This window comes from Eleutherodactylus coqui, chromosome 3, assembly GCF_035609145.1.
Source record: "Eleutherodactylus coqui strain aEleCoq1 chromosome 3, aEleCoq1.hap1, whole genome shotgun sequence".
In the NCBI taxonomy this organism is placed as follows: Eukaryota; Metazoa; Chordata; class Amphibia; order Anura; family Eleutherodactylidae; genus Eleutherodactylus; species Eleutherodactylus coqui.
The window spans coordinates 29,668,701-29,687,112 of NC_089839.1; the positions used below are offsets into that span (position 1 = coordinate 29,668,701).

At 45.4% G+C, this 18,412-nt stretch overlaps 2 pseudogenes; both read left to right on the forward strand.

The window, feature by feature from the left end:
* LOC136620112 (zinc finger protein 850-like) overlaps positions 1-18,412 on the forward strand; it is a 182,808-nt pseudogene that overhangs the window by 130,062 nt on the left and 34,334 nt on the right.
* LOC136620564 (gastrula zinc finger protein XlCGF8.2DB-like) lies at positions 9,820-15,267 on the forward strand (annotated as a pseudogene).

Below are 18,412 nucleotides of genomic sequence, written 5' to 3' on the forward strand. Positions count from 1 at the left end.
ATAGTATTGCTACAGAAAGGTTTGATGGGTTTGCCTGTACTGTGGGTGCACAAAGGCTTTCCCATTGCGTTGTTAAGCTATCTGACACGAATTGGGCAGAAGCCGAGGTCCTGGGTGTGGTGAAACTCTGCCATGTTTGGGCACTGTAATTTCTTCATGTTTAATACTGTCCCTGGGTTTCAGGGGCTCGCCTATGCTGTGTGTGCACAAAGGTTTCCCAGCGCAGTGTTCAGCTGTCTGGCACAAATACACTGAATGAGTTGGGTAGGGCACAGAAGGCTTTCCAATTGCGGTGTTCAGCTATCTGACACCTGAAAGAATGAACTGGGCAGAAGTATGGGCAGAGGCTGAGGTTCTTGGATGGGTGAAACTCTGCCATGTTTGGGCACTCTGATTTCTTCATATTTAATACTGGGTTTCAGGGGCTCGCCTGTGCTGTGGGTGCACAAAGGTTTCCCAGTGTGGGGCTCAGCTATCTGGCACAAATACACTGAATGACTTGGGTAGAGTGCAGAGTGCAGACGGCTTTCCCATTGTGGTGTTCAGCTATCTGACATACACAGAATGAATTGTGTGGGGACACATGGGTTTCCCATAGCTATGTAACTCACAGCACCTTGCGTCACACAAGGTGGAGGCTCAGACCCCTCACGTGCTTCCCACACAGAGGATTGTGGGTCCTACCTCTATCATGGTTTCTCGGGCTCATTATGACACCTCCTCTTCCTGCTTGGGGTCTGGGGATAAGCGCTGGGCGACATGTATTTGCTGTTGTGTTACCACAGTTATCTGAGACACTGGTTTGGACCAATCAAAAGAAGCGTAACTGAATTTATGAGACATTCACAGCAGTATTAGCACCTGAGTCCGCTTTATGCCCACGTTTGCTGAGGGTGTGGGAAGAGGTCGAGGTCCTGGGGAAGGGGGGGGGGGGGCGACTGCACCAGGTTTGGCCTGTGGAACTTCTTTGTGGTTCCTTCAGTCTTTGGAGTGATAAAAGCAACTATAAGGGACCCTGGGCCCGCTCACGTGCTTCCCACACGGAGTATTGCGGGTCCTACCTCAGTCAAGGTTTCTCGGGCTTATTATGTCACCTCCTTCTCCTCCTTGGGGTCTGGGGATCAGCCCTGATCGGCATGTATTATCTCTCATGTTACAAATTTACCACAGTTATCCGAGATACTGGATTGGAGCGTTCACAGGAAGCGTAACTGATTTAATGAGATGTTCACAGGGTCACTGTATACCTGTGGTGGCTACTTTTGCGACACCTCCTGCTTCAGTGTTAGTATGCGCTGCTGCATTGTGGAAAAGTGTAGAAGTACTGGCATCTGAGTTCCCTTTTTCTCCCCAAAAAATGCAAACGATACAAAATGTACCACTAGGGGCGCTATTCCTCATGCGCTGGCAGCCATTGGTACTTGAGGTTTACTGATTATTACCGGACTGAACCTGTTAGCTCGTTCGCACGCCTGTTTATACCAGCAGATACATCGCTGGCTCGTTCAAACGAGAATCGTTCATTGATTCCCAGTTGCTGTATAAGTGAATGAGAGGGAGAGAATGAGAGCTGTTTAACCAAACAATGAGCGAACGAGTCGATTGTTTCTATGCTGCATAAAACAAACAACAAACGAACAGTGAAGATTCTCGTTGGCCATTGTCTCACAGTTAGACAGGAATGTTATCGTTCACGTTCGTTCGAACGATAATTATTATAATAATTCCATCTAAAAGCCCCTCAAGTAAAACCATCCCAGCATTATCACCACATAAAGGGCCAGAGGTCAGAACTGAGAGATGAAGCCGCGTCACCAAGGCCAAAACTAGCTGCGGGGGGGGGGAATGGAGGCTGCGCCTGGTAGAAGCCCCTGCAGCCCCCTCACCTCACTACTGGGCTGCCTATTATAGCTGGGCTGGTAGTGATGTCACAGGATGGGGCGGGGCCTCCAGGAGATGCTGGATCCTACTGGGGTAAAGGACCTGTGATGATGTCATGATCATGTGACCAGTCACGTGTGTGGGAGGAGTTTCTTGAAGTTCTCTCCTGATGAGGTCAGCAGGTAGTAGAGGTGTGTGCGCTGCATGAGTCTGTGCATTGGGCTGTATGACGGTCAGTCCAGGTCAGTTAGAGGTAACCGTCCGTGTGTCAGTACTGCGGCGGCTGCATTTATCTCCTGGCGTTAGTTGCGCCTCGGATACCAGTTTGTCAGATGTGGAATGAATCGCATATTGGAGAAATAGATAAAATCCCGCTTCTTCATGGCTAATCTTTGCTGCGGATGTTTTGTTGTGATGGTCCGGAGGTATTTTGGTCCTCCAGCTGCACCGTAGTTATTGCAGACAATGTGCAGAACTGATATTAGTTGCAGTTGCATCACTGGTGGTTACAGTTCTTGGATACGGTGTATTATTAGGGGGGTGCGGTGTATTATTAGGGGGGTGCGGTGTATTATTAGGGGGGTGCGGTGTATTATTAGGGGGTTATGTGCTCTGACCGCGCTCGTCGGGGCTCCCATGTACACTGCCTAATACTGTGTATACACGGCTGCACCGCCCCGTATACAGCCAGCTGCAATGTTCTGTATCTTCTGACATCTTTCTGTTGTCACCAGCAGGGACTTGATCCAAATATCTGTGAATACTTGAAGGGGTTTTCCAGGCGGCGCTGTAATAGAAATATTTTTATGGCTGTTCTATAGCCATTAGTTCTTGAGATATATAGTGTGACAAGGGGGGTTCACTCACCTCTGGATCGCCGTCCACAAGGTCAGGACGTGGTGCACCTTGCACAAAAATATCTTCCAGCAATAGAAGATTTCTTTATACTCTGGCTCCTGCCAGTCTTTATTCACAGCATATAACACAAATCATACACTGTCCAACATAGCTTGGGGTTCACAACCCACAGGATCCTGTCATTAACTCCTCCTGGGCGTCTGGAGGGCGTCTTCCTCCGTCAGACCAGGTGACAGACCCAACTGGTCCACACTGGACCTCAGGCTCCAAGTCCCTGATGCGGCTCCCTTCACCGCCTCTCTGGCTCTCTCAGCCAGCGTCTCTCTCTGGTTTCTGGCAGGAACAGGCTCTTTTGTAGCCACTTCCTACTACACTCATCAGGTGTGAACCTTTACCTTTCCTCTCTCTAGCTACCAGACTGCCTATCTAGCACCCTCTGCAGGCCAGTCTGACATTGCCCTGCTACAATAGGTATTATTGTATCTTGACGCCACTGGATGCTAGGGGTTTGACAGGAGGAATGCGCCTCTCACCCCCCTAGCTCCTGATAGGGTGAAGCCTTGAAGGTCCTAGCAGCGTGGGGATGAATTCATGCTGGTATGGAGAGTTACACTTAGGGCCGGTTTCAGTATTAACCCCAGCACTGAAACCAACCCTGACCCTAACGCTCCATGCCAGGCACAGTCTCATCCAGCGTTTTTCCAGGACATACATAGCAGTTTCCAGCTCCCCTCTAGCTCCAGCATCCCCTTCCTTCCTTAACTCACTGTCAGGCGGCGCTGTGCCGCCGCTGCAGGTCCCCCAGTCCCTTAGTGTCCACCGGCGGTGACCAGTCTAGGGAGTCCGGCGGGGAAGCCAGTCTGCCGGTGCCACTCCCGCTGTCCAGTGGACGGAGGCCGCCGGAGAAAGCGCTGTGCCGCCGGCGCTCCCTCAGTGTCCGTCGCCAATACATAGTGCAGGGAGGCTGGCGAGAAAGGCTCTGTGTCTCCGCCGCTCCCTCACAGTTCAGTGCCACTCCCCAGTACAGGCAGGCCACCGGGGAAACATCCCTGGCACCGCCGCTCCATCACTGTCCCCCACCGCTGCCGACTGCAGCCATGTCGGTGGGGATGCCGCTCAGCCGCTGCCAATCCCTCACTATCCAGCCCCACAGCCCACTTCAAGGAGTCCGGACAAGAAAACCTGCTGCGACGACAAGATACGAGAATACCATATACTGTGTGTGTATATATATGACATAAACTAGGCCCTGCATTCTAAGGACCTGACCACAGACCTGTTTTACATGTTTATTATGTGCAAGTAAATTTAGACACAACGAAATCTTTTGACTGATTTTTGAGCAATAATCGTTGTGTGCTTTTTCAGCGCTAGGTGATCGCACAATCTTTGAGCGATCACCTTGTGCTCCGAGCGGGGGATGCAGAAGACAAGCGGTCCCCCGCTTGTCTTCTGCATCCAGCTCTTCCCTGCTGGGAGTGCTCAGCTGTCATATAGCCGAGCGCTCCAAGCGGAGGATGCTGAAGACAAGCGGGGTGGCTCCGCTTGTTCTCTGCATCCAGCTGTTCCCCGCTAGGAGTGCTCAGCTGTCATATAGTCGAGCGCTCCAAGCGGAGGATGCTGAAGACAAGCGGGGTGGCTCCGCTTGTTCTCTGCATCCAGCTGTTTTCTGCACGGAGCGCCCGGCTGTTATACAGTCGAGTGCTCCGAGTGGGGTATGAAGAACGCAGCTGGACAGCTGTGTTGTTCATACCCCGCCTGTCTTTAGGGAGCGGGATACAGCTGAAACAATAATATCAGCTGTATCCCGCTGTGAATTCCTGATAACTGAGCGCTCCAAGCGGAGGATGCATGCTGAAGGATCAGTGATCAGCGAAGGCTTAACGAAAACTGCACGATGTCAGTGAAGTTAGACACAACGATTATTGCTCAAAAGATGGCTTTGAGCGATTTTTGAGCAATATTCGTTGCATCTAAATGGATCTTAAGAGAATGGTTCTGATATTTGTTGTAACCTATAATCCCCGAGTAGTGAGACACTTCATGGAAGATGTTCTTGTCTCCCTCGGGTTCCTTCAGCACAGGACTCTCACAGATAAAGACGATGGTTTTTTCCATCAATGACCCACCAAGGATGGAGAAGGACAGAGACCATATGGCTGCGCGGATATTAGACCTCACCATGGAGATCATCTACTGGATAACTGGGGAGGTGAGAGCTTCACATGATGGCACTCTTATCTCTAGTAATAAACAGGGCAATGACAGGAAAGGTGAAGGATTCTTAGCCTCCATGTAGTGATCAGTGTCTCACTATCCACAGGATTACACAGTAGTGAAGAAGTGGTCTGGTGAGTCTGTGACCCCCTGTGTGTCAGGACGACGGAGCCGGACCCAGAGCCCCATAAGCGAGCCTTCACCTCATTCACTGATACATGAGCAGAAGATCCTAGAACTTACCCACAGGATCACTGAGCTGCTGACCGGAGAGGTGAGCACTGCTGGGCATGGGGGACATTATATAATACCGCCAAGGGAGGAGTCTGGAGGATGACAGTATATTGTGTGTGTCAGGTTCCTATAAGGTGTCAGGACGTCACTGTCTATTTCTCCATGGAGGAGTGGGAGTATTTAGAAGGACACAAGGATCTGTACAAGGACGTCATGATGGAGGATCAGCAGCCCCTCACATCACCGAGTAAGAGGAGACCTTCCTTTATTGTAGGGGACAGTTTTGAGGGTCGGCTAGTCTCACCATCATCTGATCATCAGATATATAATGTATTCAGTCTCTGGTTATTTCCTATAGATGGTCAGAGAAATCCCCCAGAGAGATGTCCCAGTCCTCTATATTCCCAGGATTGTCCAGAGGAAGAGGAACATGTCCGACTGGATCATCAGGTAAATAAAGTGAGAATTCTGCAAATCTTCTACAGACAGATGAATGAAGATTTCTACTACCCAAATGCAATATGTTTTTTTTTTATATTTACATTTAAAACAATACTTACTTTTCATGCACATGAAAATGGCATGCGCAGCGATGTGTTTTTTCTTTGCAAGCACAGAAAAATATTCCAGATTTACAAGTGTGATATCGGTTGGAGCTTTTCGGACTGATATCTCTCTCACCCGTATAAATACAGCCTCAAGCTGATAATCATGTTGGTGATTGTATTTCCCCACCTATTAGCTGCCTCATTTTGTCCGACGGCTCAACAGCTTACATGTTATTCTGCCTCCATAGTGTTGTCAGTAGAGATTAGCGAGTATACTCGCTAAGGACAATTACTCGATTGAGCATTCACCTTAGCGAGTACCTCCCCGCTCGGCAGAGAAGGTTCGGCTGCCAGCGCGCGGTGACAGGTGAGTTATGGCAGTCAGCAAGGGGGAGCGGGGGGAAGATAGGGAGAGAGAGATCTCCCCTCCGTTCCTCCCCGCAGCTTCCCGCCCGCCGCCGGCAGCCGAATCTTTGCTCCCGAGCGGGCAGGTACTCGCTAAGGGCAATGCTCGCTTGAGCAATTGCCCTTAGTGAGTATACTCGCTCATCTCTAGTTGTCAGTAAAAGTCCTGATCCTTTGGTCCCGAGATAACCTTCTCTATATCGAGAGATTGAGCACCGGCCATCAGCTGCTCTTGCTATTGAAAAAGAAAAGGGATCTACAGGTAGTATGCGATGTCACAGACTACAGGGGGCGCACTAGGACAAAAACGTCCAACACATTAATGAGCAATTTGGTTTCCATCATCAGGAGTCCCTGAAGAAGAGGAACAAATTCTGCAGAAACACATTGGGTCTTTTTGTTCCGATGTGTTTCATCAGATTTTTGTTTTCATAGAGAAAGTGATTTCCGTCCGTTGGGATAATTACTGTTACTGACAACACCATGGGGGCAGACAGAAACATGTAAGCTGCTTCACGGGCCGCTCTGTCAGACAAACCATGGCGATTAGTATGTGAGGAGCTACAATCACCAACTGGATCAGTTTCTGTCTGTTGGAGCTCCAGAGTCTTTTTGTGGTAAATTAGAGCTCAGTTTTGTATCTTCTGACAAACTATTTAGGACAACTGATTTATTGGCAGCGACATATTTAAGAGAGCGCAAGCCGTGCTGTTTAATTCTGTATTTATATTGGTGCCATGGTAGGCGGCACCGCCCATTTGTGGCACTCCACTTTATCGGATACAACTAGACAGTACTGCCAATGGTTTGTAATATTTGATCCTTGGTTGAATGTTGATCCAGTTTGATCCCCACTTGAGCAGATCCTTCTCCTATTAGGGCAGATTGGTTCGTGTCGTCGAGGGGTTTTCCACCTCTGTCTGGATATAAGATAATGTGGGGCCTTTTACTTCTTTGTCATCTCTTTACTTTGCAGGAAAGTTCTGGTGGAGCGATGAGTGGCCTCCATAATCCCATATCAGTGTCCGTGAAAGGTAAGAGAGTTTCATCATCCTTACATAGAAAGGCAATGTGCTGATGACTCGCTTCTTAAAAAAAATATGTGCCCCGCCTTCCCTCCCGAAAATGACACTTTGATAATCTAAAAGTTTAAATTGTCCATGGACCGGAGCAAGACAAAGGACTTCCTAATTCTGGCAAAATCTTTACAAAAAACATTGTATCATTGCTGATGACAGATCTGTAAATAAAAAAGCCACAAAAAACATTTATAAAACAAAACCTAAAAACCGCAAACAATGGGGCAACTTGCAGAGGGAGGTCCATGTCTCTTGCTCTCCGATTATCGTTCTGTATTGCTTCCACATTTTGCATTTCATAGGACTTTTTTAGCTCTTTAAATTGATAAGCTAGCCACAGGTTTGGTCATCAATAGCTGACTGGCCGAGGTTTACTACCTGGGATACTGGCCAGCCAGCTGTTTGCTGGACTGCTGTCACCCTGTATGGAGCAGGAGGCAGATAGCACCATACACAGTGCAGTGGCCTGGCATGGTATTGCAAGCACAACTCTTATTAATAGGAGCATGTCACATCTCCACAGCACGGTTGAGTAAGGTCGCCTCTCCATGGGCATAGCGTTCTACGCAGCGGATTTCCACCGCAGAAGCAGCCATGGGAGAACGCTAAAGTCACCTCGATTTTCCGCGATTAACCTATCAATTATAAGTTCATAGCAGCATGCCGCGATTTTTATATGCAAGCGGAAAATCGCAGCAGATTTCCGCTCATGTATATTGGGCTGCTCTTTTTATAGTTATCCTATGGAAAGTGTTCATTGCGTTACCATAGGATTATTGCCGCACGTAACGCCATAATACATAGCCTGTGGACAAAAGACCTAATTTATGGTGCTCTTAGGGGATGTGATAGGAAGCCGGGTGATGTATTTTTCTTCTACTCAGATCTGTTGGTCTGCTTTGAGGATTGGGGTTGTGCACCCCTGTGCGAGAAGCTGAACCTCTCTATAAGACTCACATTTCTGGCAGACTGAAGCAGGTCTACCTTAAGCGTTGTCCTGTATTTAATGCTATCGTTTTTTTTTTTCACTCCTGAACACATTTCCATGCCCCATCCATGATGTTGCTACTACCATGCTTCACTGTGGGTGATGGGAAGTGTTGAATTTGCGTCACACATAGCATTTATTATCATGACCAGAGATTCTTCTTCCATGTGTTGAGGGAGTCTCTCATATGTGGCTTTTTTTCTGGACCCTATTCTATTAAGCCCCACTCTGTGAAGGGGTTCTAGGAGGACATACCTCTATGGAATTTGCCAAAAAATGTTTAATCGTTGTTGTGTATAACATTGTGATATATTATAGTATATGGTCTATAGAGAACAACCTGTCACTACCTCTACTAGGTATTAGTTTATGGAAACTCCGACGACAAAGTAGTTACAAACACTATGATGTGTGTTGTAAGTACTTTGGTCTTTCATCACTGCAAGTGCATGTGCTTTACTAAAATCATATGTTAGCCTGCTTTACTGCAAGTCAACTTTCTTTATATATTTTCTTGCTTGCTTACTATTGTCTTAATAAAGCTTGATTGCTTAATAATAAAAACTCAATTGTTTCATTTTGGAAAATAAAATATTTTTGCTTTCTTTTCCCGCTGCAGATTGGATAAGAGGATCCCCTGGACATCTGGATGTATCATTATATCAGGAAGTAGAAGATTACACCACACAAATAAATTCAATATCTCCTAATATACCCTTAGTGCTTCAGACTAGCGAGCTATTCTCTGATGCTGCTGGTCACAATCGATCTTCATCAAACCAATCCCTGATTAACAAACATGGACAAGGAGAACTATTTCAATATGGGAAACATTTTAAAAGAAAATCTAAACTTTCTCTTGAGAACAAAAGTGCTAGCAACGAAAGGCCATTTTCATGTTCAGAATGTGGGAAAAATTTTAGCCAGAAATCAAATCTTGTGAAACATCTAAGTATTCACTCAGTGGAGAAGCCGTTTTCGTGTCCTGAATGTGGGAAATGTTTTAGTTGGAAACCGCATCTTGTGCAACATCTAAAAAGTCACACTGGAAAAAAGCCGTTTTCATGTTCAGAATGTGGAAAATGTTTTGGCCAAAAATCTTATCTCATTAAGCATCAGAGAACTCACACAGGGGAGAAGCCATTTTTGTGTTCAGAATGTGGAAAATGTTTTAGACAGGATTCAAATCTTGTGGAACATCTAAAAAGTCACACAGGGGAGAAGCCATTTTCATGTTCAGAATGTGGCAAATGTTTTAGTTGGAAATCTAATCTTGTGAAACATCAAAGTATTCACTCAGGGAAGAAACCATTTTCATGTCCTGAATGTGGGAAATGTTTTAGTTTGAAACCGCATCTTGTGGAACATCTAAGAAGTCACACAGGGGAGAAGCCATTTTCATGCTCAGAATGTGGCAAATGTTTTAGCCAAAAATCAATTCTTGTTAAGCATCAGACAACTCACACAGAGGAGAAGCCTTTTTCATGTTCAGAATGTGGGAAATGTTTTAAACAAAAATCAAGTCTTGTGGGACATCTAAGAATTCACACAGGGGAGAAGCCATTTTCATGTTCAGAATGTGGCAAATGTTTTAGTTGGAAATCAAATCTTGTGAAACATCTAAGTATTCACTCAGGGGCAAAGCAGTTTTCATGATCAAAATGTGATTAATGTTTTAGCCAAAAATCTGATCTTGTTAAGCATCAGAGAACTTACGCAAGGGAGAAGCCATTTTAATGATATGTTCAGAATGTTGGAAATCTTTTAGACAAAAATTAAGTCTTGTGGGACATCTAAGAATTCACATTGGAGCGAAGCCATTTTCATGGTTAGTCTGTCAGAAAAGTTTTAACTAGAAATGTATTCTTCTTAAACATCAGAGAACGCACACAGGGGAGAAGCTATATTCATGTCCTAAATGTGGTAACCGTTTTAGTTGCAAACCATATCTTGGGGGAAATCTAAGAAACCACACAGGGGCAAAGCCATTTTCATGTTCAGAATGTGGCAAATATTTTAGCCAAAAATAAGATCTTGTTAAGGCTCGGATAACTCGCACAGAGTGTCCTCCAAGGTAGCCACACCATCGCCAGTCCTGTAACATCCAGCTATGTGCTCCTAGGAGATAGAGTGTGCTTTATGTCGGAAAATACCCTATATCTTTCCCTTTTCTTCACAAGCTTAAGCTAACTACTTGACTTCTTGGCAACTGCCGGCTGCTTGTCATTCTATCCTTCATTAGTAGAGGGAAAAGGGTCAGAGCCAAGAGCAGGAAAATAAGCAGGATGTTTGGAGGAGTTTAGAAAAAGTGTGGGAGAGAAGATCAGGAAGTGAAGGAGGAATTAGAGTATGAGGAGGTTGTCAGAGTAGGATGGGAGAGGAGGTGCACAGCCTCTATCCCCATTGCAGGGAGAGATTGCAGAGCCACCAGTGACATCCATCTTATTTACCCGTGGTCTCCCCCAGCTTGGCACGCCCACTCGGACACTGCATGAATGTTTTGGTGTCATGAACAGGATAAACCGCCTCTGTGACCACATGTACATGGTTGCGTTAACGCTGATTATTTAAAGAAATACCGTCCAACATTATTTAAAGGACTGGTAACATGTCCAACAGTCAGGCCAATCAACCAGGCAATCATCAAGCGCTTGCTGCTGCTCTGGAAATTGCCCTGGATCCTGCTCTTGCCACTGTCGCAGCGTTTGCAGATGCCCCTCCAATAGCCCCTAGCGTGTCTGGGTTTGCGCCATTAACTATGCTGTAATGTTTAGGTGCACTATGGCTGCCAAAGTATAGTGGAGAGAAACCTACATTAAGAGATTTTAAAGGAAAGATGGGAGCTGTGTTTTAGACTGTATCGGTTAGCAGTAGAACAAAAAGTAGAGATTTTATGGGGACAGTTGCAAGGACCTGCAGCTAGAGAGGTTAAAACCTGGCCGTGAGAACATAAAAAGACTGTAGAAGATATTTTTGAAAGACTACAGAATATTTTTGATGTACATAGAATGTCTGAAGGCAGACTTACAATGTATGAGTTGATTGGGGGAAGACAAGACGTCCCGACCCCGCAAACAATAAGTATACCAGCAGGCCGAACAGGCTAGTGTTCCTGCTGACAAGCCCTTGCTAGAGGTGCAGTGGCAAACTGTGAAATTAACCCACAGTGTTGCGGCTCTTTGTAAAAAGCTGAGAGCGTTAGAGGGCCAGACTTTATATTGCCCTGGCCACAAGTCCCTGAACACAGGTTACCGCCTGCATCGCCCCGGCCTACCGATTGTTACTCTCCTGCACCCCGGCCATTTTGTGAACCTTTTTCATGTCCATACTTATGGCAAACACGTGCTAGGTCTTAAACTGGCGCCCCGCGGGAAGAAGGACCGTACCCTGAGTGGACAAAGAATAATAATAATAATCTTTATTTATATAGCAGCAACATATTCCGCAGCGCTTGCAAAAACAGGGATACAGAAAAACAAAAGTATAAAAACCACGGTCACATGTAGTAATCAGTTGATGGAGACAGTGTGGGTGAGGGTCCTGCTCCGATGAGCTTACATACTACAAATAATGGGGTGATACAGAAGGTAAAGGGCTGGAGATGTGCAGGTATGGCAAGCTGGAGAGTGAGGGATGCTATACACATAGACAATGGTCAGACATTAAGCCTGTAGTGGCTGAATCCGTGTGACTGTAGGGGGCAGTTGATGGCGGCTAGCAGGGATTACAATCACTAGAAAAGGGAGCATGTTATCAGGCGAGTACAGAGGGATTTGGTTTAGGAGATGCGGTATGCCTCCCTTAAGAGGGCATGCCTGAAGTTTTGTGAGTCATGGATTGCCTGGATATTGTGGGGTAGTGCATTGCAGAGGACCGGTGCTGCTCTGGAGAAGTCTTGGAGGCGGGAATGAGAGTTTTGAATTAAAGGAACACTCAGTCTGATTTTGTGTACAGAGCGGAGAGCCTGGGCTGGGTGGTTGATTGAGATAAGGGAGGCAATGTAGGGCGGCGCGCTGTTATGGAAAGCTTTACGGATGAGCTTTATGCTCAACAACGTTGTTATTCCTGAACAAATAACTAATTCTACCAATGATTCCACTGATACTTTTCAAAGATGGCTCTTATTACAACAGGATAGCAGAACATTTGGTGAATTACTAGAATATTTGTTATCTGGAACTATACCAAAAGGGATTCTTCGCAAGTCTTCTGATCCAGAACTACAATGCCTCTGGAGACAAAGAAAGAGACTATTTCTAAAAAAGAATCTCTTGCTAAGGAGTTCCACTGATCCTGCATTGGGTAACCGTGTTCATCAGATTTTCACTTCCCACCGAGATGCGAGTCAAGTACTGTTAGCATACCACGATCAGTCAGGTTATTTTGGAGTACATAAATCTGAAGCTACTATAAGACAGAGATTCTATTAAATTGGAAGGCGCAATGATATTGAAAAATTGTGTCACGAGTGTACTGTTTGTGAGACGTGCAGAAGAGCTAAAAAAAAGGCCACTCTTCATCCAATTGTTGCTAACAAGCCTCCTAAACTTTTGGCTATCGATCATCTGAAGATACAGACTAGTTCCTCTGGATATAGTTATGCACTCACCCTAATTGACCACTACACTAAATTCACTGTAGCTGTTCCAGTAAAAGACTTAACTGCAAGGACCATAGCAGCTATTGTTTGGAAACACTTCATTCTAAATTGCGGATTCCCCGGTAAAATACTATAGCATCCTCACAGGATGTGCAGTGTATGCCAACACAAAAACTAGCACAACAGTGTGTACCACAACCAAAAGCACAACCTTGCAATGTAAAACACAGAACAAAACAAAGGGAAATTATTACCCTGAGAACCCCTTCTGCAGGCTGATCGCTCTGATAAGTGCAGACCTACGCGTGTACCTCAGCCGCTAATAAATCTCTACCAGCAAACCTTGAATACAAAAGAAACAGTACAAGGAAACCAACTGTGCCACTTAGCTGTAGCAGAAGTCTGCAACAAGGAAAAGGTGCTCCAGAGGCAGGCTGTGCTCCTCAGCAATCCCAGGAGGAATCTGAATTGACCAGCACAGAAGTTAAATCTAAGTCAGACTATATAGGGCAGGGCAACTAGAAACAGGTGAAAAAATGATATCACTCACCAGACACCACACCCCTCAGCCCCAGGAAAGGCAGAGACATAGCTAAAATCTGGTTCAGCCTGATAACAAGGCGAAGATATCAGAACAGCTCCAACAAATGCTATCTAATGGAGCTTTAGCATTCGAAGCGCAACTAGTTCAGGAGCTATGGGATGTCTACCATTGTAAAAAGTTGAGAACCACAGTATATCATCCCCAGGGAAATGGACTATGTGAAAAAGCTAATCAGACAATCCTAGAATTGTTGAGAACCATTCCTCAGAGACAACAAGCTTATTGGCCAGCGTTGTTACCTGAACTAGTGTAGACGTATAACAACACTCCACACTGCTCTACTACCCATACCCCATACTACCTTATGTTTGGATGGCAAGGAAGACTACCTGCTGATTTTAAGTTAGGTGTTCAAGTTTCTGACGACACAAATCCTATGCCTAAAACAGAATGGGTCACCTCAAAGAAGCTCAAGATATTATGGATAACCACCTGGAAGGAATTTGGAATAAGCAGTCCAGAGACTTTAACAGAAATGCACTCGCCACATATCTTCAAGTAAGAGAAAGGGTATGGTTAAAAAAAGAGCACCGTAGAGGGAAGTTAGACTTGGGTTGGGAATTACAGCCCTATATTGTTACTACTGTAATTTCTGCTGAAAGAGGACTGTACAATATAACGCAGCCTAGTGGACATGTTTCATTGGTGTATCGCAACTGGTTAAAAATTTGTTTGGCCCTCCCATCATCGTCAGGATCTACAGATTCAGGAACTGAAGAAATAGAGACAGAGTCAGAAGCTGAGACAGATAGGAATTCAGTGTCCTGACACTCCTCACATTTTTGATTTAAAGAATCAGATAATGTGGCACGAAAATCCTTTTTCCAGACTGTTGTATCAGCAGCCAGCATCTGTACCACCACCATCAATGTTACATGAAACTCCAGCATCTGCCTCACCACTACCATCAGCAGTGCCTATTTCACCTATCCTCAGAAGGAGACTTCCGAGAATACTAGTTTTGAGGAAATCGACCAGAAGCACTCGTGGACAACTACCCCTGCGTTTGCAAGACCAACTTTCTTACATGAACATATTAAATCCTGTGGATTACAAATACCCTTTAATTTATGAGTTTGTTTAACAAGATTTGTGCCTGAGAGACTTCTCAGAGAAAAGTTAAAGCAATGTCCAAGCACATATGCCTCAAGAGACTTCTTGATGAGTAGTAAATGTTTAATTGTCATTGTATGTGTTTTGATTGCTAACCTGTTGTTTACACAGACAATGGACTATGTGTACCACATAGTGCATCCTGGACTCTTTGTTGTTATGCTCATTTGCATCAAATAGACTTATGTCTACTCTTTATGGCAAAGTGGTCACCAGTAAATGTTTGTCAAGCTGAAACTACTGTCATATTGCATCTTTCTTTTTCAGATCATTTTCAGGTCATCCTGACATCTCCATCTCAGTGTGTGGCGCCATCATAACTCCTAGACAACATGCCCGCTGCCTTGGGGTCATATTTGACTCCGATCTCTCATTTACCCCCTACATCCAATCTCTCGCTGTCAGCTGCACCTCAAGAACATTGCAAGAATCCGCTCTTTTCTCACCATAGACACGCTAAAAACGCTTATTGTTGCCCTCATCCACTCTCGGCTCGATTATTGCAGCTCGTTGCTGATCGGCCTCCCCTGCCCCAGACTCTACCCTCTCCAATCCATCCTAAATGCAGCAGCCAGGCTCATATTCCTGTCCAGCCGCTACTCGGATGCCTCTGCCCTGTGCCGGTCACTGCACTGGCTGCCCGTTAAATACAGAATTCAATTTAAACTTACTACCTTCATCCACAAAGCCCTCCACAGTGCAGCGCCCCCCTATATTGCCTCCCTCATCTCAATCCATCAACCAGCCCAGGCTCTCTGCTCTGCTAACGAAACCAGACTGAGAGCCCCTTTAATTCGAACTTCTCATTCCCGCCTCCAAGACTTCTCCAGAGCAGCACCGGTCCTCTGAAACGCACTACTAAAGGCTACCCGGGCAACCCAGGACTTGAAAAACTTCAGGCATGCTCTTAAAACGCACCTTTTCAGGGAGGCATACCGCATTCCCTAAACAAACTCCTCTGTACGGCGCCTGATAACATGCTCCCTGACCTACTGACTGCAATCCCTGCTAGCCATCATAAACCGCTCCTGCAGTCACACCGTTTCTGCCGTCACAGGGCCAAATATCTGACCATTGTCTGTGTATAGAATTCCCTCACTCTCCACCTCGCCATACCGTGCACATCTCCAGCCCCTTTATCTTCTGTATCACCCCACTATTCGTAGTATGTAAGCTTGTTGGAGCAGGATCCGCACCCCTATTGTGTCCATCAACTGATTACTATTGTAACTGTGGTTTTGTAATTTTTGTCTCGCTGTATTCCCCCTGTCTATGTAAGCGCTGCGGAATATGTTGGCGCTATACAAATAAATATTATTATTATATGACTCTTTAACAAGATTTTGAAGTAATGATGTGTGACTATTGTGAAACCCATAAATTTCTTCCCTTACACTGTACAGTACAGGCTTTACAAATGTAATTTATTACATTAATATGTATTATGCAAAAAACTGTCTGAATGTGGGGATAAGAATAATGTAAGGACCCTATAGCTAGCTGGGACTTATGATTCTGTCTTAGCCAAATGTGTTCCCTAAAAATACTTGCAAGTTCTCTAATTCCTAAAATAATGTGCTGTTGTGCATCCCAGTAGGTACACTTCTCCGTCCCTCGGATCTCAGTACACGCCGGGGATGGGTGTCTTTTAAATAGGGGGGAAGTGTAGTGGCCCGGGGTTCTCCAGGGTAGCCACACAATCACCAGTCCTGTAGCACCTAGCTATGTGCTCCCAGGAGACATAGATGGTGCCTTACGTCGGAAAGACCCTATCTTTCTTCACAAGCTTAAGCTAAGTACTTGACAACAGCTGACTACTGATTGGCTGCTTGTCATTCTATCCCTGATTGGTAGAGAGGTTGTTGTCTGTGGAGGATGGGAGAGGAGGTCCACAGCAGTGTGGAGAGGATTTATGTTGTTCGGAGGAGGAAGCAAGCATCAATAAGCTTCTCAATTCAAGCACAGTGTGGAGGAAAAAGTTTGGAGCCTATCTTCCTAACAGTGGGTTACACAAGCCCCTATTAAAAATAAAGTCAGAGAAAGTGAAAGAGGCCCATCTCTAATCTAACTTCATCAACTGAATAATGGTCTTGTAGATGTCAACCCCACAGATGACTAGGACTGTGGGAATTCTACTGAGTAACCTTTCAATATGAAAAGAGAGAGAGAGAGAAGTTTTAACTTGCTGTTGTACTGAACTGAAACTGGGACTAATGCTGTTGTCCAATACCTCTGTCATTACTGAGGAACTTGTGTCAATTATTTCTCTATTAACCCTTTGAGTCTTTTAAGGAAGAGGTACAGGCATCCCGTGACAAACCACTGTTGATAATTGCTAACTGTAATAATCCTTTTGCCACTGTGCGCGACTGGGCCAGGCCTCTGTTGCCATTGCAGGAAGAGATCGCACCTGTAACAGCCATTTTGTTTTCCCGTGGTCCCCCCCTCCCCCCTGGTGCACCCTGCTTGGACACTGCAAGAGGAGAAACCTTTTCCCTGTTCAGAATGTTTCAAATGTTTATCATGAAATCAAATCTCATTAAAAATTAGACAACTCACACGGGAGAAGCATTTTCCTTTTCTCAAATGTGGCAATTGTTTTACATAGAAATAAAGTATTTTAGAACATAAAAAGGCACACAGGGGAGAAGCCATACTCATGTTCACAATGTGGAAATTACTTTACCGAAAAAATGTTTTTTCTGAAAACCTTTAAAATTTCATAAAGAGAAAAAGCCATTCTCATGTTCCCAATATTGAAAATGTTTTAGCAGGAAATGTTGATTCTTGTTAAACATCAAAGAACTTACCGAATAGAGAAGACAATGTTACAGCCGTGGCCTCTTACTGTAGGCCCGACTGCCTATGGATGCTTTCTGTGTACAACGTAACCCCTTGAGGCCACAAATCAGCGTTACAGGCACCTGTGGAAGTCTAATAGGACACTGACTGCATAAGCATTGCCACTGTGCCGAACGAAAAAAACCCATTACCATAAAGCAAAATAAACAAAATTACGCGGAATCCGACCCTGCCAGTTGCCGAGGACACTGCGGGTGTTCTACTTACCCATTCAGGTCCTCTTTCGTTTCATTGTGGATATATATGGAAGCGCTGGCAGTGCACCATCACACATGGGCAGAGGAGTTACGTTTTTTAAACTTCTGCTTTCTCACGAAATCCACGGCACGAACACAATTTAATTGTTGACTGGCCATGGATCGGACGGCTTCCATTGCAGGATCCACATAGAAATGGAGCATGCTGTGATTTTTTTTTCCCCCCCAGACTAAAAGGTCCGCAAATTAAATCCGCATTCTCTAATTCATTTGTGAACATCCATGTATCCCTATGGGCGGCGTGATTTGTGGGTCTTCCGCGCGAGTGACCCGCAAATCAGATCAGCCCATGGATATTGGGCCTTACATTTCCCTATCATCTCTTGGTGTACTCCCTCTTCCTCGCAAGCCCAAGTAATCTCAAACTTTTGCAAAAAACCTGTTCACATGTTGCCGACAGTCCGCTGCGGACAAGCTGCATGGAAACTGAAATCCGGCGCGGAATTCGAATCTGCGATATGTCAATTTTAGAGTAGTTTCCGCTACAGACTCTTTTCTTTCTACAGGGAGAGTTTTCCACAGCAGAAAACAGGCGGACAAGCCACTTCAAAACCCGCGCCAAAATACAGAAATCTTGCAGAATTTCTGTGCGGTCCCACTGCTCATATTCTGTGCGATTTCCATCCCGCGTAACCCAAGCTTAATAGTCCTGTCTAAAAGCACTTGAAGCAAAAACATTAGTTATCACCACATAAAGGGTCAGAGGTCAGAACTGAGAGATGAAACCGCGTCACCAAGGCCAAAACTAGCTGCGGGGGAATGGAGG